Source organism: Hemiscyllium ocellatum, chromosome 17, assembly GCF_020745735.1.
Source record: "Hemiscyllium ocellatum isolate sHemOce1 chromosome 17, sHemOce1.pat.X.cur, whole genome shotgun sequence".
In the NCBI taxonomy this organism is placed as follows: Eukaryota; Metazoa; Chordata; class Chondrichthyes; order Orectolobiformes; family Hemiscylliidae; genus Hemiscyllium; species Hemiscyllium ocellatum.
The window spans coordinates 16735125-16751844 of NC_083417.1; the positions used below are offsets into that span (position 1 = coordinate 16735125).

Genomic DNA, 16720 nt, shown 5'->3' on the forward strand with positions numbered 1-16720 from the left:
GTTACTGAATCCACAGCTTTCTACCTCAGCAAGGAGAGAACCCACCAACTGTCACCTAATTAAAATTAAACTGGTTTTATCAGATTAGCGGTGTTTTATTTTTCAACCTGTGACCATCTAACGGTTTATTTACCACCAAAACATCTGAAATACTTTTTCACATCTTTAATTATCATAAGCTTCTTGAACCTATTTTTGGGGAGTTTGCACCTTAATGTGTGCTGAGTGGTTGATTAGCAAGCAGCATTAGCTCAGTGTAAACTGTGTCAGATGGGTCTATTTGGATAGGTTTTGGGAGGCTTCTAAAACACAACCCCCTATCATTAGGAGCAGACCACCACAGAGTAGGTGTATTTGACCGACTGTGCAACAGAAGGAGGGAGATGTAGCTGTGGTAGCGAGTCGGCTTCAGGATGTGGCTGAAGAGCTTCAGGGCAGAGAAGGTGACCTGTGGGTTGCGGTGAGAGAGAGGGACTCACTGAGATCCTTGTAGAGAGAGGAGGAGAATCTTTTGAGGGAGGCATACTTGGAAGAGGCTTCACAGTGAGGTTAAAGTCAACTCGGGGAAAGTGTGGACTGCAGGTGCTGGAAATCAGAGTCGAGAGTGTGGGTGCTGGAAAAGCACAGCGGGTCAGGCAGCATCCAAGGAACAGGAGAGTCGAAGGGCTTCTGCCCCATTCACCTGCTCCTCGGATGCTGCCTGACCGGCTGTGCTTTTCCAGCACCACACTAACAATTCATCTCCAGCATCTGCAGTCCTCACTTTCACCTGTGCAACAGAAGGGTTAAATGGTCTTGTCCCGAAAGCATTTTGGGTGTGTGGGCAGACAATCAAAAGTGCAAGAATTTCTCCCAACCCCTGAGTGATATGTCACTCGCATTTGTGTACCCTGTTGTCCTTACAGTTCTGGGACATCTGAGCTTGCAGTTCTTACACAGTGCTGAAAATAATCGTGGTACCAACACATCTTTCTCGATGTGCATCTCACTGATTATTCCTCTAAATCTGTTGCATGAGCTGTCTTTCTGGTGGTACAGTGGTCAGCACTGCAGCCTCACAACGCTGGAGACCCGGGTTCAATTCCCGCCTCAGGCAACTGTCTGTGTGGAGTTTGCATGTTCTCCCTGTGTCTTCATGGGTTTCCTCCAGATGCTCCGGTTTCTTCCCACAGTCCAAAGATGTGCAGGTTAAGTGAATTGGCCATGCTAAATTGCCCATAGTTTTAGGTGTAGGGGAATGGGTCTGAGTGGGTTGCTTTTTGGAGGGTTGGTGTGGATTTGTTAGGCCGAAGGGCCTGTTTCCTTACTGTAAGTAATCTAATTTAATTTAATGGTCCTGATCATTATCTAATTCTCCTTCTTCCTGTTATTGTACTACCTGTGTATCTGCCTCTCAGTTTCTTTTCAACCTTTCTCGCTCTATTCTACTATCCTTACCCATTTCTGGGTTCCTTGCTCTCTCTCCTTCTTTCTCTGTGCTTTTGCATCGTTGCTTCAGTGTCTTTATCCTTGCTTTCTCTCTGTTCATTGTCCTTTTCCCCATTTGCCTCTGCCAACATCTCTACCCGTATCATTGTCTTGCTCAGAGCTTTGACTGCATCTCTGACCCTGTGTTTCCTGCTGATGATTTTATTTTACCCTTCTTACCCCACTCAGAGTTACACACCTGGTATTTTTAGTTGTGTTCCTGCCTGAGCTTTCCTTCGAAGGATATTTTTGTACATTGGTGCATTCATTACACAGTCATTAAAGTCAACAAGGCTGGTTGCTTTGTATTGCCCAGGGATGCCATGAAACAAAGGGGACTGCACATTATTCTGCAGAACAGCAGTTGCATTATTCACAGATGGTTTTCCCAACAGCAAATGACAGCAGCCAATTCTGAGATGGATTGATCCAATTTAGCGTAAATTCTCCTGGATTGTGCAAAGTATGGCTCCCCGTTAGTGTTGGTCTGAATTTCTTTCATAATATTCTGTTGGGATATTAATAAGGAAGCTGACAGTGGCACATTGTGTTTATGATGGTACCTGTGGAAACTCTTTTGATTAGGGATTCTAATATCTCACCCCTGATCACCTTCTGACTCCTCAGTGCCTGTCCACCATCTACAAAGCACAAGTCAGAAGCATAATGAGTACTTTCAGTTTTCTGGACAGATACAACTGCAAAAGAAAAACACGGGGATTGCTTGACACCATCTAGGTCAAAGCAATGCCCACTTGATCAACACCTAGTACCTTAAACATTCACTCCCTTCACCACTGACACATGGTGGCAGCAGTGGGTACCAACTACAAGGGGCAGTGCAGTAGCTTGCCAAGCTTCTTTCAATGGCACCTTTCAAACCTGTGAATGTTGCTAAAACATGGGGACACCACCACCACACACCATCTTGACTTGGATCTGTTATTGATGTTCCTTCACTGTCAATGGTTCAAACTCCTGGAGCTCCTTTCTAACAGCATTTGGAGTGTGTGTGTGTACATGTACGTATAGACTGCAGCGACTTAAGAAGACAGCTCGCCATCACCTTCTCAAGGGCAATTCGGGCTGAAGTTCACATCCCAGAATCAAATTGAAAAATGAATGACTTTCCAGCGACCTTACAGGAGTCTCTGCCCTTTAAATGTACTTCAGTGACTGCAAAGACTTCACTGACCATGTGAAAAATGCAACAGAAATGCAGGTATGTTTCTTACAGCAGTCATAAGAAGCTGGGTGCACAGATAAGTAGTTCTTGCTATTTAAAGCTTGAGTTATACCTTGCATTTATATAGCACCTTAACTGCAAGCATTTTGTAGCAAGTGAGGAAGGTTAGCAATGTGGGAAACATGTGGGAAGTGCCTCTTGCACTCCACAAGACCCCTGCAGCGGCAGTGAGATCTTTGAAGGGAGTGCCCGTTTTTGTAGTGGTGATTGAAGGGTGAATATTGGCCAAGGACATGGGGGGGGATCTGACCTGCTCTTGGTCATATACTCCAGTGAAATAATTTATATTCCCTGAGAAGGCAGCTATGGGCCCATATCTTCCAAAAGGCAGAGAGTGTGGTACATCAGTTTGATTACATGCAGTTTCTGTCATAAACTTTGCGTAAGTGATATACATCAGAAATATCTCAATTTCTGTATCAAAATGCAATCAATTTGCACATGGCAGGATTCCATGAAAGTAATATGATAATAATCAGTTGTTTCAGTGATTTAGATTCAGGTAAATAAGGGCCAGGAGACTGGAGAGAGTGTCTCTGTTCTTAGATTAGTGGCACTGAATCTTTTAGTCCACTTGAGACAGTAGATGAGGCTTCATTTAAGGTCTAACCCAAAGACAGCACCTGACAGTGCAGCACTACCTCAATGCAGTATCATCCTAGATTTTTGTGCTCAGGGGTTTGTGATGGGAATTGAATCCACAATTTTCTGACTCCCAAGGTGAGAGTGCTACCTGTTGGGCATTGCTGATGCCCTCACGTTAGGTTGGTGCAGTGAATTCATGGACATAATGAATATTGGTCTCAAGCCCCTTTGCTTGGAGAAACTTTGAGAGAACGGACACATTCTTTCATGCTGACAGTCTGGACTGAATGCAGCTGTGAGAAAGAAAGACTTGAACTTTGCATGTGGGCCTCGCAAAGCATTTTTAAGGCTGATGAAGTAGTTTTGAAGTTGAGCCGTGTGATAAAAGCTGGATCATCTATTCTTGTGATGTAGTTTGAGGGATAAATACTGGCCAGTCCCTGGGAAGAACTGCCCTGCTCTTTGGAGTAGGACCATGGCACCCTCTTGCATATAGAGTCATCAGTCATTTGAAAGATGAATATACAAGATACGCTCGGCGTATGCTTGTAGATAACATGAACATTGGTGGTGTGGTAAATAGTGAGGGGGAAAGCCTTAAACTGCAGGACAATATAGATCAACTGGGCAGATCAGTGGCAAATAGAATTTAATCCTGAAAAGTATGAGGTGATACATTTTGTGAGGACCAGCAAGGCCAGAGAGTATGTATTGAGTAATAGAATATTGCCTGGGCTGCAGTGATTCAGCTATGTAGAGAGGCTGGGGCTGTTTTCCTTAAAGCAGAGAAGGCTGAGGTGGGGGGAGCGGTGCAGGGGAGGGGTAACCTGATTGAGATGTATCAGGTTTTGAGGGACAGAGACAGGGTAGAAAGGGAGAATCCTTTCCTCTTAATGAAGTGATTTAGGGCAAACTTTTAAGGGTTAGGTTGCAGGTGATTTAGAGTGGATTGAAGTAAAAAAAATCACTCAGAGGGTGGCAGGTACCAGAAACTCAGTGCCTGAAAGTGTGGCGAAATCAAGGGCCCTCAAAACAGCTAAGAACTGTTTAGATAAGCACTTGAAGTGCCTTCACATTCAGGCCAAGTGCTGGAAAGTAGGAGTTGAACAGATGGTGGGTAGATGACCAGGATACACATGATGGGCCAAAGGGCCTTATTCCATGCTTGAAGAGTCTATGGCAGTTCCAATAGTGTGTCTCCCTCTCTGTACTGCACAGGGATGTATTGTGTACACAGCTGGGAGTGGGACTTGAATTTGTTACTTTATGGTGAGAGTACCTGCCATGGTTGGCGTAGAGCGCCTTTCACTCTAAAGTGTCAAGTCAGACAGTTTGGAGTCATTCTCATTTCATTGTGATGGTTCTGAATATTATTGTATATTAATTCAGGCTGGGGGAGTGAGAGTTGCCTTGCCTTTACACCCTTGGCTTCATCATCCCAGTTGGAGGTTGTTGGGCTGTGTGCGGTGGGCATGGGGAGGTAGAAATTTGGGCACCGAAACATAATGATGCTCACAGCTACAGGAAGAGGAGTGTGTCACCTCAGTCTTTAAATGGGCCAGAGTCACCTCTGGGCCAGGAGCAGGATACTTGAAACCGAAAGGCAAAGCAATGTCATTTATTTTGAGAAAGGAGATCATCCAAAGTTGTGCTCCACTGGCGTGCAGCCTTCAGCTATTTCTAGCACGGAGGTATCCCTAACGTGTGAGAACTGAAACCGGGGCGATTACAGAGACGAGAGCCTTACCATAATCATGTGAGAGAAAACTCAGCTCAGGACCTGGCAAACTTAATGCCTCTTATTATAATAGCAGGGAACAGGCTGTGAGTGTAGTGCAGGAGAGCGGGCGAGTGGGTTGGGAGGAAGGACGGAAACAAAAACCGTTTACACTGCCGTGAAATAAAATCACCTTTAATCAGTATCTCCAGTGAATGGGACCATTGTAAACATTTACAACTGACTTCAGTGGGGAGTAATGTCTGTACCCCACTGTGCAACACGACGAGCTGTGAATAAAACATCGCGTAATATGGCTTCAAAGTAACTCTGTGTCTCACTTTTACTTCAGACATTTAAAATTTTAGGCAAGTGACTGATTTGGTGTCTTTCATCTCCTGCTCTGAGTAGCTGTGAGAGGTACTTTTTCTCCATATCAATTACAGCTCGACAATAAATCAGACCACTTAAACACAGCTATTAGAAGCTACTTTGATATCAAAGCCGGGGCATCAAATATGAATTGGAAAAATGTGTTACTGTAGGTTTGCAATCATTAGAACGGCATCATCAACACAAAGGATAAAATTAAAAACAATTTAATTATATGTACATTTCTAAACAAAATTATTTTGTGATTGGAGCAGAAGTATGTTGTTTTCCATAGCTATCTTTCTGGTGCCAGTAAAGATCCCATAAATGAGGAGGTGGTATGTTTTGGGTGAGTGGTGTAGGTTGAGGGATATAAATAGACCAGGCCATTTTGAAATAGTGATATGCGATCTGTTATAGCCACCTGTGAGAAATTTTATTTTTTAGTTTGTGCATGGGATGTGGGCGTTAGTGTCTAGACCAGTATTCATTGCTCATCCCAAAGTTCCCAGAGGGTAGCTCAAAGTCAATCATATATTGAGTCAAGAATCACATGTGAGCCAGACCAGGTAAGGGCAGCAGATTAAAAGCAAATTACTGCGGATGCTGCAATCTGAAACCAAAAGACAAAATGCTGGAAAATCTCAGCAGGTCTGGCAGCATCTGTAAGGAGAGAAAAGAGCTGACGTTTCGAGTCTAACTGACCCTTTGTCAAAGCAGATTTCCAACAGCAGCAGCTTTCCTTCCTGAGGAGCATTCATGAGCCAATCAGCAATGGTTATATGGTCACCATTTTTATTGAATTCACATTTCACCATCTGGTATGGCAAGGTTTCAACCTTTGCCCTCAGAGCTTTAGCCAAAGGTTGTGCATTACTAACTCAGTGACACGCCCACTAAACCGGGCTAGAATACACATGCTCAGTACATGTGGAAGATGTGGAAGCTTTGGAGAGGGTGCAGAGGAGATTTGAGCTGAAAATGTGTTGCTGGTTAAAGCGCAGCAGGTCAGGCAGCATCCAAGGAGCAGGAAATTCGACGTTTCGGGCATAAGCCTGACCTGCTGCGCTTTAACCAGCAACACATTTTCAGCTCTGATCTCCAGCATCTGCAGACCTCACTTTTTACTTGCAGAGGAGATTTACCAGGATGTTGCCTGGAATGGAGAATAGGTCATATGAGGATAGGTTGAGAGTGCTAGGCCTTTTCTCATTGGAACGGTGAAGGATGAGGGGTGACTTGATAGAGGTTTATAAGATGATCAGAGGAATAGATAGAGTAGACAGTCAGAAACTTTTTCCCCGGGTACCACAGAGTGTTACAAGGGGACATAAATTTAAGGTGAAGGGTGGAAGGTATACGGAGGATGTCAGGGGTAGGTTCTTTACCCAGAGAGTGGTGGGGGCATGGAATGCGCTGCCTGTGGGAGTGGCAGAGTCAGAATCATTGGTGGCCTTTAAGCGGCAATTGGATAGGTACATGGATAGGTGCTTAAGCTAGGGCAAATGTTCGACACAACATCGTGGGCCGAAGGGCCTGTTCTGTGCTGTATTGTTCTATGTTCTATGTACATAAGTGTGTATTTAACTGAACTGAAGTGTCACTATCAATATTTGTCCTCATAGCTGGTTCTGTGACTCACCTGCGTTCAATAGGTATTTTCTGTATCATTGGGATATTATCACACATCTTTGCAGCAGGTGGGACTTCATAGAATTATAGAATCCCTACAGTGTTGAAGCAGGCCATTCAGCCTCATGTCCACACCAACCCTCTGAAGAACATCCCATCCAGATCCACCTCCCTACCCCTCCCCTGTATTTCCCATGGCTAATCCACTTGACCTGCACATCTTTGAACTGTAGGAAGAAACCGGAGCACCCGGAGGAAACCCATACAGACATGGTGAAAATGTGCAAACTCCGCATAGGCTGTTGCCTGAGGTTAGAATCGAACTCAGGTCCCCCCTGATGTGAGGCAGCAGTGCTAACCACTGAGCCACCGTACCGCCTCTTGGAGCCAGGCCTCCTGGTTCAGTAGGTAGGGACATGACTACTGTGTCACAAGACTCCTCAACTGTAATTATCTGCTTGGCTTAATATTTCTTGATACCCTCGCCCAACTAAAGTAAAGCAGTGTCAGGCTTAATAATCCACATCCCTTTGTCAGTGTGTTCCAGACTATTCCCTTTTGTGTGAAGCAGTGCCTGTGGATTTCACTGCTAACGGTCTTCGCCTTTTCTTTTCGGCATGTTTCCTCATGGAAGGGTTGGAAATCCTGCCAACCGGATTCATATCCGATACGCTGTTAGCTCAGCTCTTGATCTGCTTTAACCTTCAGCATCTTTTGTGTCTTGTCTTGAAGCAGTTTCCGGAAGCTGGCAGAAGTTTCAAGTCTGGTCTGGTGGGTGGGAGTGATGAAGCAGATGGCTTGAAGTCCACCTGTAGCTAAGGGCAATGAAACGTAATGATTCTTCCTAAATTGATCTAATTTAAACAATCGGACACACAGTGAAAGTGTAACAAGACTCCAGGAGCCATGAGTGACTGGTATTAATTAGCTGTTCTGCATCACTGCCCTAGCTTTCTTCTTGAGGGAGGAATGTAATTTAGCATTGAATGTTGTTTGGCATTGCTGTAAGAGTGTCTTTGACTGAAAGAGTCCAGGGATAAACAAATGTACAGAAAAGACACCATATGTGTGCACGGTTTAGACTGCAGTCTGGCCTATGGTGTGTTCTCACCGCACGCTTACCTGGGGTGAACCACCACACGTTCACATAGACAGTGGTTGCCAAGTCCGGTCCAACCTGTTCTCCCTCATCTGTTACTTTCTCCATGTGCCTTCCAGGACTGTTCCAGGATTGTGAGGGGGTCAGGCTGACCACACATAGAGTTGCTTCACATCGTGCTGTACGGAATCCCAGCAGTCTGTGCCTTGAACTGATAGGGTCACCCCATAACGGACCGTTTCGGGCAAGCTGGGTAAATGTTGCTGGGAATGTGCCCAGGCAACCAATCGAATAAGTTGGTGCTGCCGCAGATGCTTTAACTTCTGCCATTCGCTCCATTTATTCACTCTCTCCACTTTGAAGATGAAAGAGAGGCTTGGGATGACAATCCAGGTGAGGTCACTGCAAGCACTGTATATGGTGACTGTTTACATTTAAATGTATGTTCACATAAATCCAGAAAGCAGCAAGTACATCAAATACAGATAATTAAATTTTTATTTAGCTGAAGGATCAGCACATTTTACAATCTTCTGGTGAAGTGCAACACTAGAATTGGAATCGGATTGTGTATAACCATTGTACAGATTCAGATTCTGATTGTTCCTGTTCTAATTACTACTGTACTAGCCTTTAGAGCAGGCAGTCTGTTTGTGTCTAGCACAACTGTTGTGTAAAAATAGCTAATCTCTGCAGAGGACAATGGGCTGCGATGCATTGGAATGTACATTAGATTAGATTAGATTAGATTACTTACAGTGTGGAAACAGGCCCTTCGGCCCAACAAGTCCACACCGACCCGCCGAAGCGCAACCCACCCATACCCCTAACCTAACACTACGGGCAATTTAGCATGGCCAATTCACCTGACCCGCACATGTTTGGACTGTGGGAGGAAACCGGAGCACCCGGAGGAAACCCACGCAGACACGGGGAGAACGTGCAAACTCCACACAGTCAGTCGCCTGAGGTGGGAATTGAACCCGGGTCTCAGGCGCTGTGAGGCAGCAGTGCTAACCACTGTGCCACCGTACTGCCTACATATATTACACTACAGTATGATGATGAGCTTTTTCAATTTTACTGCACTACTTATAGCTCAGTCTTGTGCTGAGTAAATACATCTTACAGCTGCTCGACCAGAGATGGCTGAACCACTTGGTTTAACCAGTTCATCTAAAGTAGTTTCTCAGCAGGTACTGCACTGGTGGTGTGAGAGTGGTCTCTGTGCACCATTTGTTCACCAATGCACAGGAGGGTGAGCGGCAGGAGAGTGAATTTTCCTATTGGACGTGCTGGGCTGTGCCTGCATGATGGAGAATTGTTGACTAGTTAAGGTGCTGCAGGAATCAGTATTTGGGCCCAAGCTGTTCACGGTATCTGCCAAATGTCTTCATTCCATATTTGCCGATGATACAAAGCCAAACAGGAATGTGTGTTATGAGGAAGGTGTGCAATGTTTTCAGGTGGATTTGTGGCTTAGTGAGTGGGCAAGGATGTGACAGATGGAATATAATCTCAGGTTATCCACCTTGGCAGGAAGAACAGATGTGCAGAACATTTCTTAGATAGTGAGAGGTTGGAATGTTTAGATGGTGAGAGGTCAAAATGTTTCGACATCCAAAGGGAGTTGGGTGTCCTTGTCAATAAGTCATTGGAGGCTAACATGTAGGTGCAGTGAGCTATTAGGAAGGCTAATGAAGTGTTAGCATTTATTGCAAGAAAATTTGAGTGCAGAAATAGTGAAATTGTGCTTCAGTTGTGCAGTTAGGCCACACATGTATATCCTTACCTCAGTAAAGATATCATTGCCTCAGAGAGAGTGCAGACTTGATCCTGAGATGGCGAGACTGACCCGGAAGGAGAGATTGGGAAAGCTGAGCCTGTATTCTCTACAGTTTTGAAGAATAAGTGGTGATCTCATGGAAACCTGCAAAATACTTTCCGAGACAAACAGGGTAGATGCAGTGAAGATGTTCCCTCTGGCTGGAGAGGATAGAGTCAAGAGGCACAATTTGAAAGTAAGGAAGATGCCCTTTAGTCCTCAAATGAGGAGAATGTTTTTTATTCGTAGGGTGATGAATCTTTGGAATTTTATATCACAGAGAGTCTTGGGAACTAATATATTTAAAGTAGAGGCTGGTAAATGAAGGTATTAAAAGTAATATTAGCAAATTTGCTAATGACACAAAGCTGGGTGGCAGGGTGAAATGTGAGGAGGATGTTAGGAGAATACAGGATGACCTGGACAGGGTAGGTGAGTGGACGGATGCATGGCAGATGTAGTTTAATGTGGATAAATGTGTGGTTATCCACTTTGGTGGCAAGAACAGGAAGGTAGATTACTACCTAAATGGATTCAAGTTAGATAAAGGGGCAGTACGAGATGTAGGTGTTCTGGTACATCAGTCAATGAAAGCAAGTATGCAGCTCCAGCAGGCAGTGAAGAAAGCTGGCATGCTAGCCTTCATAACAAGAGGAATTGAGTATAGACGTAAAGAGGTCCTTCTGCAGCTGTATAGGGCCCTGGTGAGACTGCACCTGGAATATTGTGCGCAATTTTGGTCTCCACATTTGAGGAAAGACATTCTGGCTTTTGAGGGAGTGCAACGTAGATTCACGAGGTCAATTCCCGGAATGGCGGGACTATCTTACGCTGAAAGATTGGAGTGACTGGGCTTGTATGTGCTTGAGTTTAGAAGGCTGAGAGGGGATCTGACTGAGATGTATAAGATTATTAAAGGATTGGACACCCTGGAGGCAGGAAACATGTTTCCGCTGATGGGTGAGTCCCGAACCAGAGGACACAGTTTAAAATTAAGGGGTAGGCCACTTAGAACAGAGTTGAGGGGAAACTTGTTCACCCAGAGAGTGGTGGGTGTATGGAATGCTCTGCCCCAGAAGGCTGTGGAGGCCAAGTCTCTGGATACTTTCAAGAAAGAGTTGGATTGAGCTCTTAAGGATAAGCGTTATGGGGATAAGGCAGGAACAGGATACTGATTGAGGATGATCAGCCATGATCATAATGAATGGTGGTGCTGGCTCGAAGGGCTGAATGGCCTACTCCTGCACCTATTGTCTATTGTCTATAAATATGTCACTATAAATGATGTACTGGGTTATGGGCTTATGCAAGTAAAAGGTACTGAAGTGAAGCTGTCATCGCAGTAAATGGTGGAGTGAGCTCGATGGGCTGAATGGCCTAACCCCGTTCCTAATTGTGGATGAACAACAGAAAGAAACAACTTGTGTTTGTACAAAGGCACTCATTCGTAGGAGCTATCAGGATAGGTGTCCAAGGGTCAAGTCAAATCGGCAGGTTTTAAGCAGGGTCTCACAGAATTGGAGGGGCTTAGACTCAGAATCAAGGCCTACACAGTCTGGGGTGGGCAAGTGCGCACTCAGTCTGAATCTGAGGAATGTTGGAAGTGTTCACCTAGGGTGGTTTACCAATACAGGGAGTGGGAAGCCGTGAAGGGAATTTACACAGAAAGGTGAAAGATTGAAGAGTACATGGCTGGTTGAGGCTGCAACTTGGGCGGGAATTGAGTAAGGGAATCAATACCGAGGGCTCAGAGAATGTATCAGGATTGGTAGACATTGCTTTCATAGGAGAGTGGAATATCACCACCTTCTCGGCAATTAGCAATGGACAGTAAATACCGGCCTCACTAGTAATGCCTGTCAATGAATGAAAAAAAAAGTAATTGAAGGTCTTACTGGACAAGCAGACTGACCACAGCGGTCAAGACTGATGTTGGAAAGGCTTACATCAAAGCTGATTCCACATCTACACTCAGTGTCACTCCAGGACAGTGTGTAGACTGTGGTGGGAAAAAGGTGGATCCTTGGGTGACTTCAAATGGAACTACGCAAGGTGGTGAATTGTAACCATTGCTGGAGATGTTCTGTTTACCATCAGAACGTTTGGAGTGAAATTAAACAAAGGAAGACCCCCACAAAGAATGGTGCTGGGAAGGATGATGTGGTTGACCGTATAAAGAGCACGGCGATTGTTTCACGGAAACTGTCTTCATTCCCTAAGTGGCAGAAACGTGCGATCACATTTTTAGGTACTACATGGATGACAGTGCTGGGTGTCTTTAGTCACAACGATAGCCTCGGGTTTTCATGGAACTGTACAGAGCGCCTGACAAAGACTCAAGAGGCATGTGAGCCAGCGTCGAATTAACCATACATGTTGTATCATTTCTGCAATTCTCACACTTCGAAGAAATAGGTGTCCACTAGGTTCCTGTTTTGACATTCGGTCCCAGTCACATGTTTACCAGATATTCCTGTTCACTCTACACAGCTGGCAATTTGCATTTCCTCAGAAGAAGAGACTGAAGTCTAACGAGGGTGATTAAGGTTTTTGTGAAGGGTGATTAATTTCTGTTTGACATGTTTAAACTGGTGAACGATGGTAATTCCAGCCATTGGCCCATTTTGTGAAAGGCACTGCCAAACAGGGTGAAATGAGCTGCACTTTAACACCTACAGCTTAGAAACTGTCTCCTTTTCAAAACAAAGCACTTGGAGAGAACTCGTGTGATAAAACAAGGTGCCCAATTGTTCCACATATGAAGTATCAACGCACAGGCAAGGAGGCACACAGTTCAGGCCTTTCCAGAGGGACTGTAAGGAGATCAGGACATTCATGCTTCTTGCCAGATGTCTGAAGTGGGACTTAGGTGCAGCAACTGATCACTAACCTGGATACTGGCTGGGAAATCAAAAAGAAATCTGGCATAGTCATTCATGATCCAATTGGCTCCTGGTTGACCAGCCCCCCCAGTCTACTGCAGAAATGACCAGTTTTCATGTCTGAGCTGAATCTGCAGCATATGTCAACTAACAACCAATCCTGTCTTCACTTGGTGTCCCACATGCAAACCTGTCCATGCAAGCACACACACAATGCCTGCGAACACCTATTGTACAAAACTATTCATTCAAAGGATGTGGGTTCACTGCCTGGGCCAGTAATCGTTGTCTGTCCCTTTGAGAAGGTGGTGGGGAGCTGTCTGCTCAAACTGCTGCGGTCTGTGTGGTGCAGGTACACTCACAATGCTGTTAGGGTTGCAGTGCCATGATTTTGACCCAGCAACTGTGAAGGTATGGCAATGGATTTACAAGTCAGGGTGGTAAGTGGCTTGGTGGTGGTGTTCCCATCTATCTGCTGTCCTCCTCCTTCTAGATGGAGGTAGCCATGGGTTTGGAAAGTGCTGTCTGAAGATATTTAGTGAATGTTTACAGTGCACCTTGTAGATAGTACACAATACAGCTTCTGAGTGTCAGCAGTGGAGGGAGTAGAGTTTTGAGGACGTGGTGTCAGTCATGCATCCTACTTTGTCCTGGATGGTGCCGAGTTTCTTGAGTGTTGTTGGAGTGGCACCCATCCAGGGGATAATTCCATTAAACCCCTGACTTGTGTCTTGTAGATGGTGGTCAGGTTAGTGGAGTCAGGAGGTGAGTTACTCACTGTGGGATTCCTAATCTCTGACCTGTTTTTGTAACCACTGTATTTATGTAGTGAGTCCAGTTCAGCTCCTGGTCAATGTCAGCCCAAATGATGTAGACCCAGCATGCACATATATACCCACACCTATTCATAGATCACACACATGCATGGGCCACACATATGCATGTGAGCATGCACACACACACACACATATACGTATAAACGTGCTAATTTACACATGCTCATGAATATACCCATCATGTGTGCACACAATTACACTTGCCTCAAACACACACCCTGACATGCTAATATGTACACACACACCTAACGTGCACAGATAAATGCATGCACACACACACAATCTTCATTTCCTATCTCAACATGTATACGTACACACACATACTCACAGACACACACACACAGTCTCTCTTTCTCTCTCTCTCTGTCTCTCTCACACACACACACACAAACACACACGTGCACACACACACACATGCACTCACTCACTCGAGCAGGAATCGTGCCATATTCCTTTCTCTTGTGGTCAGTAACTGAGCACAGAGTGGCTGTGACCTGTGTACCTCACCGACCTTTGTGGCTCAGCTTCTGCCTGAGCAGCTGGTCAGACAGTTGAGCAGCCTTTCCTTGGCTGAACTGAACGACAGTCAGAATCCCCTGTCTAGGAAAGGGGGTAAACGGCTGGAAAAGATTACACATTAGCCCCAGCTTGAAGACTCTCACTATTTGTTTGGTTATGTGCGGCAAAAATAAGTCCTGACTGAGCAGAGGAATGAAAAAAAAAATTTTCTCACTTGGCTTGGCAATGTATACGGTCCACTACACAAACAACTACTGCAACTTTCAACATTATCACCATTCATAGAGGATGTGGTCTTTTCTGAGTATCTTTTGGTTTCTGCTTGGTTTCATTGTCACTTCCTGTTCCTCTCCTCATTCAAGCAACAAAATGCTGCTTTGCAACTAAAACAGGCTGACAGTCACTATTAACATCTCAGCAAACACATCTCGCTACTGGGGCTATTTATCTAGCCTTCACACAGCATCGTTATCGCTCTGCCACATTGTTGTTGTATCCTTGTCATTTTCTTTAGCTGATCCTGTTGATTCTATGTCCTGAGTATTACAGCATGGGTCAATGGCTATCTAGATAGCTATCTCCATTTCTTGGTACACTGAGCTGCCTCGCCTTTTCTATTTCTTGATTCAGATTTTTCAGAAGCGTGTCTTTCTTTCAGCCACCCCCTCCCTCAATGACCACACCAACATCCCCATGCTCCCCCTCTCTCACATCTCTGTCATTGAAGCCAGCCGGGCTCTGAGGTTGAACACCGGCTGGCCAGAATACTGAAACTCACTCAGTCTTTTGTCCCAAACGAAAGAGAGCCTTGTACATTATAGAATCATAGAGATGTACAGCACACAAACAGACCCTTCAGTCCAACTTGCCCATGCTAACTAGATATCCTAAACTGATCCAATCTGACTTGCCAGCACTTGGCCCATATCCCTCCAAACCCTTCCTATTCATGTACCCCTTCAGATACCTTTTAAATGTTGCAACTGTACCCGCCTCTGCCACTTCCTCTGGCAGCTCATTCCTTACATGTACCACCCTCCGTGTGAATAAGTTGCCCCTTAGGTCCCTTTTACATCTTTCCCCTCCCACCTTAAACCTATGCCCTCTAGTTTGGACTCCCCCACCTCGGGAAAAAGACCTTGGCTACTCACCCCATTCATGCTCTTGAAGATTTTGCAACGTTCCCCAAAATATTTGCCTCCGTGATCTTGATTCGAAAATATTGTGACCTTTGAACTGAGAGGATGTACGGGGAGCGGTGTGGCAGAAGGTCTATCAGAGCGAGGGATAGGGGGCCGGAACCCCTGTGAAGGTGGTGGGAGGCAGGCTGAAGGTCTGTAGGTGGACCTTGCTGCTCAAGCGCCTGTGACACCAAACCCTTGGCTGACTTTGGGAGGTCCTGACCCCCACTTTGGGGAAGCCCTGTATCAATGCTCCTGCTCTTTCATACTGTTCCGAAGTACAGGACAGCCAGTGAAGTGTAGTCACTGCTGCAGCTCAGAAAATGCAGGTGATTAAGCTGCACACAGCAAGTTCCCACAAAAATAAACAACTTTGGAAGATACATTCAGAGAGAGAAAAGAAATGTGCAGTTGTTTCAGTGGAAATGTCACTGGCTGAAGTATTTTGTAATGGTTTAGAATGATATGTAATTATAAGCCTGCTGTGTTTTGGGAGTCAGCTGAAGGTTTGCAGTGAGCTGCTGACTTATCAATAGGCTGCAGCGTTGACCACAGGATGCAGGGCCACAGGCAGCTCGTGGGAAGATTGCCAGCTGAATATGTGGCTAAGTAAATGACAGATACACAGTATCTCCCAGCCTGAGCTGCGACAGATTTCCTGCCTCTTTTAACTAAATAGCCAGTGACGTCACTTACAGCGGTTAGCTGGCAACAGAAGCAAGAATTTCCCACTTGTGTCGAAAAGTCACCCGCATGTGCTTTACAGAGGTGTGGAGACACAGGTGAGGGCTTGTATCCTTTGTATATGAAGAAACTTGCCTCTGTTTGGATTTGTGTGTGTGTGCCTGTGTCTGTGTGCTTCTCCTGTACATGTGTAGCTCTGTTGTGTATGTACGTCCACACACTTGTGCTGGACAATTGTCTGTGGCTCTGAATGGCTTCAGTCAGTTCCCAGGGGATGCTTTGTCTGTCAACTTTATCGAGTAGATTGGATAATTTATTGATGGTCTTGATTTGTTCATTAATTGACATTGATGTAAACATTTTCCTAATCAGCATTTCAGAGATGTTATTACACAGGGAGGAGCCGAGGCAAGACCCAGAGCCTCCTGTCCCAAAGATAGGAACACTCTCATTGTACCACAAGAACCCTTGGTGATTATCGATGTGCAGGGCTATGGGGCAAAGGCAGGAGATAGGCGCTAGATAAGTGATCTGGTTCAGGCAGGATGGGCCGAATAGCCTGCTGTTTATAACAATTCTGTATGCTGAGCTCAGTTACCCTCATGATTGAGGGGTTGGTGCATCCAATCCTACAAGATAGACTTTGGTGGGCATTAATGTGTTTTGTATGAATTC

General features: G+C 45.2%; 1 protein-coding gene across 9 annotated transcripts in view; it reads left to right on the forward strand.

The window, feature by feature from the left end:
• The window catches only part of gse1b (Gse1 coiled-coil protein b), a 336737-nt gene that overhangs the window by 128044 nt on the left and 191973 nt on the right, over nucleotides 1-16720 (forward strand). Inside the window, exon 1 of one of the 9 annotated variants that reach the window (XM_060837963.1) lies at nucleotides 16075-16143. The exons of the other annotated variants lie outside the window; for them this stretch is intronic. The gene's annotated coding sequence lies outside the window, so the exon portion shown is untranslated. Of the gene's footprint in view, nucleotides 1-16074; nucleotides 16144-16720 lie in introns of those variants that run through there. 9 annotated transcript variants of the gene reach the window in all.